The following is a 13,687-nucleotide window of genomic DNA, read 5'->3' as shown; positions in this document are numbered from 1 at the left end:
GCTGGCAAGGGGAGAATGCCGTTTTCATACAATATCATAAATGACACAAGTTGTTAACCCTACGTGCCAATTAATCTTATGCAACGCCAGTTGTGCTTAAACAGAAAAGTGACATTATAAAAACAAAATTAGGAGAGGATGGTTTCGATCCATCGACCTCTGGGTTACAGGCCCAGCACGCTTCTGCTGCGCCACTCTGCTTTTCTTATAGTGGTTTGTCTGAGGGGAGAATGCTGTTTTAATGCAATATCATCAATGCCAGAAGTTATTAACCCTATGTAAAAATGACATCTAGCAGAGGATGGTTTCGATCCATTGACCTCTGGGTTATGGGCCCAGAACGCTTCTGCTGCGCCACTCTGCTTTCTGTAAAGCTGTTTGTCCGAGGGGAGAATGCTGTTTTCATGCAATATCATCAATGACAGAAGTTATTAACCCTATGTAAAAATGACATCTAGCAGAGGATGGTTTCGATCCATCGACCTCTGGGTTATGGGCCCAGCACGCTTCCGCTGCGCCACTCTGCTTTTCATGGTGCTTTCTTCACAAATGATAAAACACATTAATTCCTGACTTTTTTTTCTCCAAATCTCTTCTTCAAGCTTCAAAAGTGCCAACTTTTTGCCACTTTCTTCCCAAATGATAAAAAACCATGAATATCTGACTTTTTTTTTCCAAATCTCTTCTTCAAGATTCGTAAAGACAATTTAGGAGTACAAGTTCTCACCATCATGAAATAATGTATAAACAGTTGAGATACAACTGTCAATTCTTCTGCTATGGTCACTAAGCCCTCTGGAATGCTGAAGGTTTAAAGTCATAATCCTCACTGCTTCTCTGAAGACAGTCACAAGTGGTTGTCTCTGTGGCGCAATCGGTTAGCGCGTTCGGCTGTTAACCGAAAGGTTGGTGGTTCAAGCCCACCCAGGGACGAGCGGGATGTTTTCCTGAAAACTTTCATTCCTGTGTTTGCAACACAAATGAGCTAATGATTACATTGAAAGACAGAAATGCAAAATCCTTAAAGCTTTCCAACATTAAGCCAAATCTTCTTATTCCACTTGTGGAAAGTTATTTTCCAGACAAAGCATGCCAATCCTTCCATGAAAAAACACAGGAAAAACTTCTTGGCATAGTGCCAATTTTGGAATGCTTAGATTATTATTATTAATTTTTTGTTTTTTAACTTAGGCCACGTCTACAATACTACATGTTGTTAATAATTCGGGCAGCCGTTACCAAAATAGTGGCTGGCAAGGGGAGAATGCCGTTTTCATACAATATCATAAATGACACAAGTTGTTAACCCTACGTGCCAATTAATCTTATGCAACGCCAGTTGTGCTTAAACAGAAAAGTGACATTATAAAAACAAAATTAGCAGAGGATGGTTTCGATCCATCGACCTCTGGGTTATGGGCCCAGCACGCTTCCGCTGCGCCACTCTGCTTTTCTTATGGTGGTTTGTCCGAGGGGAGAATGCTGTTTTAATGCAATATCATCAATGACAGAAATTATTAACCCTATGTAAAAATGACATCTAGCAGAGGATGGTTTCGATCCATCGACCTCTGGGTTATGGGCCCAGCACGCTTCCGCTGCGCCACTCTGCTTTCTGTAAAGCTGTTTGTCCGAGGGGAGAATGCTGTTTTCATGCAATATCATCAATGACAGAAGTTATTAACCCTATGTAAAAATGACATCTAGCAGAGGATGGTTTCGATCCATCGACCTCTGGGTTATGGGCCCAGCACGCTTCCGCTGCGCAACTCTGCTTTTCATGGTGCTTTCTTCACAAATGATAAAACACATTAATTCCTGACTTTTTTTTCTCCAAATCTCTTCTTCAAGCTTCGAAAGGGCCAACTTTTTGCCACTTTCTTCCCAAATGATAAAAAACCATGAATATCTGACTTTTTTTTCCAAATCTCTTCTTCAAGATTCGTAAAGACAATTTAGGAGTACAAGTTCTCACCATCATGAAATAATGTATAAACAGTTGAGATACAACTGTCAATTCTTCTGCTATGGTCACTAAGCCCTCTGGAATGCTGAAGGTTTAAAGTCATAATCCTCACTGCTTCTCTGAAAACAGTCACATGTGGTTCTCTCTGTGGCGCAATCGGTTAGCGCATTCGGCTGTTAACCGAAAGGTTGGTGGTTCAAGCCCACCCAGGGACGAGTGGGATGTTTTCCTGAAAACTTTCATTCCTGTGTTTGCAACACCAATGAGCTAGTGATTACATTGAAAGACAGAAATGCAAAATCCTTAAAGCTTTCCAACATTAAGCCAAATCTTCTTATTCCACTTGTGGAAAGTTATTTTCCAGACAAAGCAAGCCAATCCTTCCAATAAAAAACACAGGAAAAACTTCTTGGCATAGTGCCAATTTTGGAATGCTTAGATTATTATTATTAATTTTTTGTTTTTTAACTTAGGCCACGTCTACAATACTACATGTTGTTAATAATTCGGGCAGCCGTTACCAAAATAGTTGCTGGCAAGGGGAGAATGCCGTTTTCATACAATATCATAAATGACACAAGTTGTTAACCCTACGTGCCAATTAATCTTATGCAACGCCAGTTGTGCTTAAACAGAAAAGTGACATTATAAAAACAAAATTAGGAGAGGATGGTTTCGATCCATCGACCTCTGGGTTATGGGCCCAGAACGCTTCTGCTGCGCCACTCTGCTTTCTGTAAAGCTGTTTGTCCGAGGGGAGAATGCTGTTTTCATGCAATATCATCAATGACAGAAGTTATTAACCCTATGTAAAAATGACATCTAGCAGAGGATGGTTTCGATCCATCGACCTCTGGGTTATGGGCCCAGCACGCTTCCGCTGTACCACTCTGCTTTTCATGGCGCTTTCTTCACAAATGATAAAACACATTAATTCCTGACTTTTTTTCTCCAAATCTCTTCTTCAAGCTTCGAAAGTGCCAACTTTTTGCCACTTTCTTCCCAAATGATAAAAAACCATGAATATCTGACTTTTTTTTCCAAATCTCTTCTTCAAGATTCGTAAAGACAATTTAGGAGTACAAGTTCTCACCATCATGTTTTCATGCAATATCATCAATGACAGAAGTTATTAACCCTATGTAAAAATGACATCTAGCAGAGGATGGTTTCGATCCATCGACCTCTGGGTTACGGGCCCAGCACGCTTCCGCTGCGCCACTCTGCTTTTCATGGTATTTTCTTCACAAATGATAAAACACATTAATTCCTGACTTTTTTTTCTCCAAATCTCTTCTTCAAGCTTCGAAAGTGCCAACTTTTTGCCACTTTCTTCCCAAATGATAAAAAACCATGAATATCTGACTTTTTTTTCCAAATCTCTTCTTCAAGATTCGTAAAGACAATTTAGGAGTACAAGTTCTCACCATCATGAAATAATGTATAAACAGTTGAGATACAACTGTCAATTCTTCTGCTATGGTCACTAAGCCCTCTGGAATGCTGAAGGTTTAAAGTCATAATCCTCACTGCTTCTCTGAAAACAGTCACAAGTGGTTGTCTCTGTGGCGCAATCGGTTAGCGCGTTCGGCTGTTAACCGAAAGGTTGGTGGTTCAAGCCCACCCAGGGACGAGTGGGATGTTTTCCTGAAAACTTTCATTCCTGTGTTTGCAACACCAATGAGCTAATGATTACATTGAAAGACAGAAATGCAAAATCCTTAAAGCTTTCCAACATTAAGCTAAATCTTCTTATTCCACTTGTGGAAAGTTATTTTCCAGACAAAGCATGCCAATCCTTCCATGAAAAAACACATGAAAAACTTCTTGGCGTAGTGCCAATTTTGGAATGCTTAGATTATTATTATTAATTTTTTGTTTTTTAACTTAGGCCACGTCTACAATACTACATGTTGTTAATAATTCGGGCAGCCGTTACCAAAATAGTGGCTGGCAAGGGGAGAATGCCGTTTTCATACAATATCATAAATGACACAAGTTGTTAACCCTACGTGCCAATTAATCTTATGCAACGCCAGTTGTGCTTAAACAGAAAAGTGACATTATAAAAACAAAATTAGCAGAGGATGGTTTCGATCCATCGACCTCTGGGTTATGGGCCCAGCACGCTTCCGCTGCGCCACTCTGCTTTTCATGGCGCTTTCTTCACAAATGATAAAACACATTAATTCCTGACTTTTTTTTCTCCAAATCTCTTCTTCAAGCTTCGAAAGTGCCAACTTTTTGCCACTTTCTTCCCAAATGATAAAAAACCATGAATATCTGACTTTTTTTTCCAAATCTCTTCTTCAAGATTCGTAAAGACAATTTAGGAGTACAAGTTCTCACCATCATGAAATAATGTATAAACAGTTGAGATACAACTGTCAATTCTTCTGCTATGGTCACTAAGCCCTCTGGAATGCTGAAGGTTTAAAGTCATAATCCTCACTGCTTCTCTGAAAACAGTCACAAGTGGTTGTCTCTGTGGCGCAATCGGTTAGCGCGTTCGGCTGTTAACTGAAAGGTTGGTGGTTCAAGCCCACCCAGGGACGAGTGGGATGTTTTCCTGAAAACTTTCATTCCTGTGTTTGCAACACAAATGAGCTAATGATTACATTGAAAGACAGAAATGCAAAATCCTTAAAGCTTTCCAACATTAAGCTAAATCTTCTTATTCCACTTGTGGAAAGTTATTTTCCAGACAAAGCATGCCAATCCTTCCATGAAAAAACACATGAAAAACTTCTTGGCATAGTGCCTATTTTGGAATGCTTAGATTATTATTATTAATTTTTTGTTTTTTAACTTAGGCCACGTCTACAATACTACATGTTGTTAATAATTCGGGCAGCCGTTACCAAAATAGTGGCTGGCAAGGGGAGAATGCCGTTTTCATACAATATCATAAATGACACAAGTTGTTAACCCTACGTGCCAATTAATCTTATGCAACGCCAGTTGTGCTTAAACAGAAAAGTGACATTATAAAAACAAAATTAGCAGAGGATGGTTTCGATCCATCGACCTCTGGGTTATGGGCCCAGCACGCTTCCGCTGCGCCACTCTGCTTTTCTTATATTGGTTTGTCCGAGGGGAGAATGCTGTTTTAATGCAATATCATCAATGACAGAAGTTATTAACCCTATGTAAAAATGACATCTAGCAGAGGATGGTTTCGATCCATCGACCTCTGGGTTATGGGCCCAGCAAGCTTCCGCTGCGCCACTCTGCTTTTCATGGTGCTTTCTTCACAAATGATAAAACACATTAATTCCTGACTTTTTTTTCTCCAAATCTCTTCTTCAAGCTTCGAAAGTGCCAACTTTTTGCCACTTTCTTCCCAAATGATAAAAAACCATGAATATCTGACTTTTTTTCCCAAATCTCTTCTTCAAGATTCGTAAAGACAATTTAGGAGTACAAGTTCTCACCATCATGAAATAATGTATAAACAGTTGAGATACAACTGTCAATTCTTCTGCTATGGTCACTAAGCCCTCTGGAATGCTGAAGGTTTAAAGTCATAATCCTCACTGCTTCTCTGAAAAAAGTCACAAGTGGTTGTCTCTGTGGCGCAATCGGTTAGCGCGTTCGGCTGTTAACCGAAAGGTTGGTGGTTCAAGCCCACCCAGGGACGGGTGGGATGTTTTCCTGAAAACTTTCATTCCTGTGTTTGCAACACCAATGAGCTAATGATTACATTGAAAGACAGAAATGCAAAATCCTTAAAGCTTTCCAACATTAAGCTAAATCTTCTTATTCCACTTGTGGAAAGTTATTTTCCAGACAAAGCATGCCAATCCTTCCATGAAAAAACACAGGAAAAACTTCTTGGCATAGTGCCTATTTTGGAATGCTTAGATTATTATTATTAATTTTTTGTTTTTTAACTTAGGCCACGTCTACAATACTACATGTTGTTAATAATTCGGGCAGCCGTTACCAAAATAGTGGCTGGCAAGGGGAGAATGCCGTTTTCATACAATATCATAAATGACACAAGTTGTTAACCCTACGTGCCAATTAATCTTATGCAACGCCAGTTGTGCTTAAACAGAAAAGTGACATTATAAAAACAAAATTAGCAGAGGATGGTTTCGATCCATCGACCTCTGGGTTATGGGCCCAGCACGCTTCCGCTGCGCCACTCTGCTTTTTTTATAGTAGCTTGTCCGAGGGGAGAATGCTGTTTTAATGCAATATCATCAATGACAGAAGTTATTAACCCTATGTAAAAATGACATCTAGCAGAGGATGGTTTCGATCCATCGACCTCTGGGTTAGGGGGCCCAGCACGCTTCCGCTGCGCAACTCTGCTTTCCATAAAGCTGTTTGTCCGAGGGGAGAATGCTGTTTTCATGCAATATCATCAATGACAGAAGTTATTAACCCTATGTAAAAATGACATCTAGCAGAGGATGGTTTCGATCCATCGACCTCTGGGTTATGGGCCCAGAACGCTTCCGCTGCGCCACTCTGCTTTTCTTATGGTGGTTTGTGCGAGGGGAGAATGCTGTTTTAATGCAATATCATCAATGACAGAAGTTATTAACCCTATGTAAAAATGACATCTAGCAGAGGATGGTTTCGATCCATCGACCTCTGGGTTATGGGCCCAGCACGCTTCCGCTGCACCACTCTGCTTTCTGTAAAGCTGTTTGTCCGAGGGGAGAATGCTGTTTTCATGCAATATCATCAATGACAGAAGTTATTAACCCTATGTAAAAATGACATCTAGCAGAGGATGGTTTCGATCTATCGACCTCTGGGTTATGGGCCAAGCACGCGTCCGCTGCACCACTCTGCTTTTCATGGTGCTTTCTTCACAAATGATAAAACACATTAATTCCTGACTTTTTTTTCTCCAAATCTCTTCTTCAAGCTTCGAAAGCGCCAACTTTTTGCCACTTTCTTCCCAAATGATAAAAAGCCATGAATATCTGACTTTTTTTCCCAAATCTCTTCTTCAAGATTCGTAAAGACAATTTAGGAGTACAAGTTCTCACCATCATGAAATAATGTATAAACAGTTGAGATACAACTGTCAATTCTTCTGCTATGGTCACTAAGCCCTCGGGAATGCTGAAGGTTTAAAGTCATAATCCTCGCTGCTTCTCTGAAAACAGTCACAAGTGGTTGTCTCTGTGGCGCAATCGGTTAGCGCGTTCGGCTGTTAACCGAAAGGTTGGTGGTTCAAGCCCACCCAGGGACGAGTGGGATGTTTTCCTGAAAACTTTCATTCCTGTGTTTGCAACACCAATGAGCTAATGATTACATTGAAAGACAGAAATGCAAAATCCTTAAAGCTTTCCAACATTAAGCTAAGTCTTCTTATTCCACTTGTGGAAAGTTATTTTCCAGACAAAGCATGCCAATCCTTCCATGAAAAAACACAGGAAAAACTTCTTGGCATAGTGCCTATTTTGGAATGCTTAGATTATTATTATTAATTTTTTGTTTTTTAACTTAGGCCACGTCTACAATACTACATGTTGTTAATAATTCGGGCAGCCGTTACCAAAATAGTGGCTGGCAAGGGGAGAATGCCGTTTTCATACAATATCATAAATGACACAAGTTGTTAACCCTACGTGCCAATTAATCTTATGCAACGCCAGTTGTGCTTAAACAGAAAAGTGACATTATAAAAACAAAATTAGCAGAGGAGGGTTTCGATCCATCGACCTCTGGGTTATGGGCCCAGCACGCTTCCGCTGCGCCACTCTGCTTTTCTTATAGTGGTTTGTCCGAGGGGAGAATGCTGTTTTAATGCAATATCATCAATGACAGAAGTTATTAACCCTATGTAAAAATGACATCTAGCAGAGGATGGTTTCGATCCATCGACCTCTGGGTTATGGGCCCAGCACGCTTCCGCTGCGCCACTCTGCTTTCTGTAAAGCTGTTTGTCCGAGGGGAGAATGCTGTTTTCATGCAATATCATCAATGACAGAAGTTATTAACCCTATGTAAAAATGACATCTAGCAGAGGATGGTTTCGATCCATCGACCTCTGGGTTATGGGCCCAGCACGCTTCCGCTGCGCCACTCTGCTTTTCTTATGGTGGTTTGTCCGAGGGGAGAATGCTGTTTTAATGCAATATCATCAATGACAGAAGTTATTAACCCTATGTAAAAATGACATCTAGCAGAGGATGGTTTCGATCCATCGACCTCTGGGTTACGGGCCCAGCACGCTTCCGCTGCGCCACTCTGCTTTCTGTAAAGCTGTTTCTCCGATTGGAGAATGCTGTTTTCATGCAATATCATCAATGACAGAAGTTATTAACCCTATGTAAAAATGACATCTAGCAGAGGACGGTTTCGATCCATCGACCTCTGGGTTATGGGCCCAGCAAGCATCCGCTGCGCCACTCTGCTTTTCATGGTGCTTTCTTCACAAATGATAAAACACATTAATTCCTGACTTTTTTTTCTCCAAATCTCTTCTTCAAGCTTCGAAAGGGCCAACTTTTTGCCACTTTCTTCCCAAATGATAAAAAACCATGAATATCTGACTTTTTTTTCCAAATCTCTTCTTCAAGATTCGTAAAGACAATTTAGGAGTACAAGTTCTCACCATCATGAAATAATGTATAAACAGTTGAGATACAACTGTCAATTCTTCTGCTATGGTCACTAAGCCCTCTGGAATGCTGAAGGTTTAAAGTCATAATCCTCACTGCTTCTCTGAAAACAGTCACAAGTGGTTGTCTCTGTTGCGCAATCGGTTAGCCCGTTCGGCTGTTAACCGAAAGGTTGGTTGTTCAAGCCCACCCAGGGACGAGTGGTATGTTTTCCTGAAAACTTTATTCTTGTGTTTGCAACACCAATGACCTAATGATTACATTGAAAGACAGAAATGCAAAATCCTTAAAGCTTTCCAACATTAAGCTGAATCTTCTTATTCCACTTGTGGAAAGTTATTTTCCAGACAAAGCATGCCAATCCTTCCATGAAAAAACACAGGGAAAACTTATTGGCATAGTGCCAATTTTGGAATGCTTAGATTATTATTATTAATTTTTTGTTTTTTAACTTAGGCCACGTCTACAATACTACATGTTGTTAATAATTCGGGCAGCCGTTACCAAAATAGTGGCTGGCAAGGGGAGAATGCCGTTTTCATACAATATCATAAATGACACAAGTTGTTAACCCTACGTGCCAATTAATCTTATGCAACGCCAGTTGTGCTTAAACAGAAAAGTGACATTATAAAAACAAAATTAGCAGAGGATGGTTTCGATCCATCGACCTCTGGGTTATGGGCCCAGCACGCTTCCGCTGCGCCACTCTGCTTTTCATATAGTGTTTTGTCCGAGGGGAGAATGCTGTTTTAATGCAATATCATCAATGACAGAAATTATTAACCCTATGTAAAAATGACATCTAGCAGAGGATGGTTTCGATCCATGGACCTCTGGGTTATGGGCCCAGCACGCTTCCGCTGCGCCACTCTGCTTTGCGTAAAGCTGTTTGTCCGAGGGGAGAATGCTGTTTTCATGCAATATTATCAATGACAGAAGTTATTAACCCTATGTAAAAATGACATCTAGCAGAGGATGGTTTCGATCCATCGACCTCTGGGTTATGGGCCCAGCACGCGTCCGCTGCGCCACTCTGCTTTTCATGGTGCTTTCTTCACAAATGATAAAACACATTAATTCCTGACTTTTTTTCTCCAAATCTCTTCTTCAAGCTTCGAAAGTGCCAACTTTTTGCCACTTTCTTCCCAAATGATAAAAAACCATGAATATCTGACTTTTTTTTCCAAATCTCTTCTTCAAGATTCGTAAAGACAATTTAGGAGTACAAGTTCTCACCATCATGAAATAATGTATAAACAGTTGAGATACAACTGTCAATTCTTCTGCTATGGTCACTAAGCCCTCTGGAATGCTGAAGGTTTAAAGTCATAATCCTCACTGCTTCTCTGAAAACAGTCACATGTGGTTGTCTCTGTGGCGCAATCGGTTAGTGCGTTTGGCTGTTAACCGGAAGGTTGGTGGTTCAAGCACACCCAGGGACGAGTGGGATGTTTTCCTGACAACTTTCATTCCTGTGTTTGCAACACAAATGACCTAATGATTACATTGAAAGACAGAAATGCAAAATCCTTAAAGCTTTCCAACATTAAGCCAAATCTTCTTATTCCACTTGTGGAAAGTTATTTTCCAGACAAAGCATGCCAATCCTTCCATGAAAAAACACAGGAAAAACTTCTTGGCATAGTGCCAGTTTTGTAATGCTTAGATTATTATTATTAATTTTTTGTTTTTTAACTTAGGCCACGTCTACAATACTACATGTTGTTAATAATTCGGGCAGCCGTTACCAAAATAGTGGCTGGCAAGGGGAGAATGCCGTTTTCATACAATATCATAAATGACACAAGTTGTTAACCCTACGTGCCAATTAATCTTATGCAACGCCAGTTGTGCTTAAACAGAAAAGTGACATTATAAAAACAAAATTAGCAGAGAATGGTTTCGATCCATCGACCTCTGGGTTATGGGCCCAGCACGCTTCCGCTGCGCCACTCTGCTTTTCATGTGATGGTATGTCCGATGGGAGAATGCTGTTTTAATGCAATATCATCAATGACAGAAGTTATTAACCCTATGTAAAAATGACATCTAGCAGAGGATGGTTTCGATCCATCGACCTCTGGGTTATGGGCCCAGCACGCGTCCGCTGCGCCACTCTGTTTTTCGTGGCACTTTCTTCACAAATGATAAAACACATTAATTCCTGACTTTTTTTTCTCCAAATCTCTTCTTCAAGCTTCGAAAGTGCCAACTTTTTGCCACTTTCTTCCCAAATGATAAAAAACCATGAATATCTGACTTTTTTTTCCAAATCTCTTCTTCAAGATTCGTAAAGACAATTTAGGAGTACAAGTTCTCACCATCATGAAATAATGTATAAACAGTTGAGATACAACTGTCAATTCTTCTGCTATGGTCACTAAGCCCTCTGGAATGCTGAAGGTTTAAAGTCATAATCCTCACTGCTTCTCTGAAAAGAGTCACAAGTGGTTGTCTCTGTGGCGCAATCGGTTAGTGCGTTCGGCTGTTAACCGAAAGGTTGGTGGTTCAAGCCCACCCAGGGACGAGTGGGATGTTACCCTGAAAACTTTTTTCTTGTGTTTGCAACACCAATGACCTAATGATTACATTGAAAGACAGAAATGCAAAATCCTTAAAGCTTTCCAACATTAAGCTAAATCTTCTTATTCCACTTGTGGAAAGTTATTTTCCAGACAAAGCATGCCAATCCTTCCATGAAAAAACACAGGGTAAAACTTCTTGGCATAGTGCCAATTTCGGAATGCTTAGATTATTATTATTAATTTTTTGTTTTTTAACTTAGGCCACGTCTACAATACTACATGTTGTTAATAATTCGGGCAGCCGTTACCAAAATAGTGGCTGGCAAGGGGACAATGCCGTTTTCATACAATATCATAAATGACACAAGTTGTTAACCCTACGTGCCAATTAATCTTATGCAACGCCAGTTGTGCTTAAACAGAAAAGTGACATTATAAAAACAAAACTAGCAGAGGATGGTTTCGATCCATCGACCTCTGGGTTATGGGCCCAGCACGCTTCCGCTGCGCCACTCTGCTTTTCATATAGTGTTTTGTCCGAGGGGAGAATGCTGTTTTAATGCAATATCATCAATGACAGAAATTATTAACCCTATGTAAAAATGACATCTAGCAGAGGATGGTTTCGATCCATGGACCTCTGGGTTATGGGCCCAGCACGCTTCCGCTGCGCCACTCTGCTTTGCGTAAAGCTGTTTGTCCGAGGGGAGAATGCTGTTTTCATGCAATATTATCAATGACAGAAGTTATTAACCCTATGTAAAAATGACATCTAGCAGAGGATGGTTTCGATCCATCGACCTCTGGGTTATGGGCCCAGCACGCGTCCGCTGCGCCACTCTGCTTTTCATGGTGCTTTCTTCACAAATGATAAAACACATTAATTCCTGACTTTTTTTCTCCAAATCTCTTCTTCAAGCTTCGAAAGTGCCAACTTTTTGCCACTTTCTTCCCAAATGATAAAAAACCATGAATATCTGACTTTTTTTTCCAAATCTCTTCTTCAAGATTCGTAAAGACAATTTAGGAGTACAAGTTCTCACCATCATGAAATAATGTATAAACAGTTGAGATACAACTGTCAATTCTTCTGCTATGGTCACTAAGCCCTCTGGAATGCTGAAGGTTTAAAGTCATAATCCTCACTGCTTCTCTGAAAACAGTCACATGTGGTTGTCTCTGTGGCGCAATCGGTTAGTGCGTTTGGCTGTTAACCGGAAGGTTGGTGGTTCAAGCACACCCAGGGACGAGTGGGATGTTTTCCTGACAACTTTCATTCCTGTGTTTGCAACACAAATGACCTAATGATTACATTGAAAGACAGAAATGCAAAATCCTTAAAGCTTTCCAACATTAAGCCAAATCTTCTTATTCCACTTGTGGAAAGTTATTTTCCAGACAAAGCATGCCAATCCTTCCATGAAAAAACACAGGAAAAACTTCTTGGCATAGTGCCAGTTTTGTAATGCTTAGATTATTATTATTAATTTTTTGTTTTTTAACTTAGGCCACGTCTACAATACTACATGTTGTTAATAATTCGGGCAGCCGTTACCAAAATAGTGGCTGGCAAGGGGAGAATGCCGTTTTCATACAATATCATAAATGACACAAGTTGTTAACCCTACGTGCCAATTAATCTTATGCAACGCCAGTTGTGCTTAAACAGAAAAGTGACATTATAAAAACAAAATTAGCAGAGAATGGTTTCGATCCATCGACCTCTGGGTTATGGGCCCAGCACGCTTCCGCTGCGCCACTCTGCTTTTCATGTGATGGTATGTCCGATGGGAGAATGCTGTTTTAATGCAATATCATCAATGACAGAAGTTATTAACCCTATGTAAAAATGACATCTAGCAGAGGATGGTTTCGATCCATCGACCTCTGGGTTATGGGCCCAGCACGCGTCCGCTGCGCCACTCTGTTTTTCGTGGCACTTTCTTCACAAATGATAAAACACATTAATTCCTGACTTTTTTTTCTCCAAATCTCTTCTTCAAGCTTCGAAAGTGCCAACTTTTTGCCACTTTCTTCCCAAATGATAAAAAACCATGAATATCTGACTTTTTTTTCCAAATCTCTTCTTCAAGATTCGTAAAGACAATTTAGGAGTACAAGTTCTCACCATCATGAAATAATGTATAAACAGTTGAGATACAACTGTCAATTCTTCTGCTATGGTCACTAAGCCCTCTGGAATGCTGAAGGTTTAAAGTCATAATCCTCACTGCTTCTCTGAAAAGAGTCACAAGTGGTTGTCTCTGTGGCGCAATCGGTTAGTGCGTTCGGCTGTTAACCGAAAGGTTGGTGGTTCAAGCCCACCCAGGGGCGAGTGGGATGTTTTCCTGAAAACTTTCATTCCTGTGTTTTCAACACCAATGACCTAATGATTACATTGAAAGACAGAAATGCAAAATCCTTAAAGCTTTCCAACATTAAGCCAAATCTTCTTATTCCACTTGTGGAAAGTTATTTTCCAGACAAAGCATGCCAATCCTTCCATGAAAAAACACAGGAAAAACTTCTTGGCATAGTGCCAATTTTGGAATGCTTAGATTATTATTATTAATTTTTTGTTTTTTAACTTAGGCCACGTCTAC

At 40.3% G+C, this 13,687-nt stretch overlaps 1 protein-coding gene and 6 non-coding genes across 7 annotated transcripts in view; 4 read left to right on the top strand and 3 right to left on the bottom strand.

The window, feature by feature from the left end:
- Positions 1 to 13,687, bottom strand: part of LOC128482812 (uncharacterized) — a 379,467-nt gene that overhangs the window by 155,515 nt on the left and 210,265 nt on the right. The window lies entirely within an intron of this gene.
- TRNAN-GUU (transfer RNA asparagine (anticodon GUU)) lies at positions 860 to 933 on the top strand. The gene has a single exon. It is a non-coding gene; the product is annotated as a tRNA-Asn (tRNA).
- TRNAT-CGU (transfer RNA threonine (anticodon CGU)) lies at positions 3,123 to 3,194 on the bottom strand. Its single transcript has one exon. It is a non-coding gene; the product is annotated as a tRNA-Thr (tRNA).
- On the top strand, positions 3,526 to 3,599 carry TRNAN-GUU (transfer RNA asparagine (anticodon GUU)). Its single transcript has one exon. It is a non-coding gene; the product is annotated as a tRNA-Asn (tRNA).
- Positions 5,533 to 5,606, top strand: TRNAN-GUU (transfer RNA asparagine (anticodon GUU)). Its single transcript has one exon. It is a non-coding gene; the product is annotated as a tRNA-Asn (tRNA).
- On the top strand, positions 7,108 to 7,181 carry TRNAN-GUU (transfer RNA asparagine (anticodon GUU)). The gene has a single exon. It is a non-coding gene; the product is annotated as a tRNA-Asn (tRNA).
- Positions 8,116 to 8,187, bottom strand: TRNAT-CGU (transfer RNA threonine (anticodon CGU)). The gene has a single exon. It is a non-coding gene; the product is annotated as a tRNA-Thr (tRNA).

Source organism: Spea bombifrons, chromosome 3 (assembly GCF_027358695.1).
Source record: "Spea bombifrons isolate aSpeBom1 chromosome 3, aSpeBom1.2.pri, whole genome shotgun sequence".
Classification (NCBI taxonomy): Eukaryota; Metazoa; Chordata; class Amphibia; order Anura; family Pelobatidae; genus Spea; species Spea bombifrons.
The sequence above is the reverse complement of the archived record's forward strand: the minus strand, read 5'-3'. Positions and strand labels throughout refer to the sequence as shown.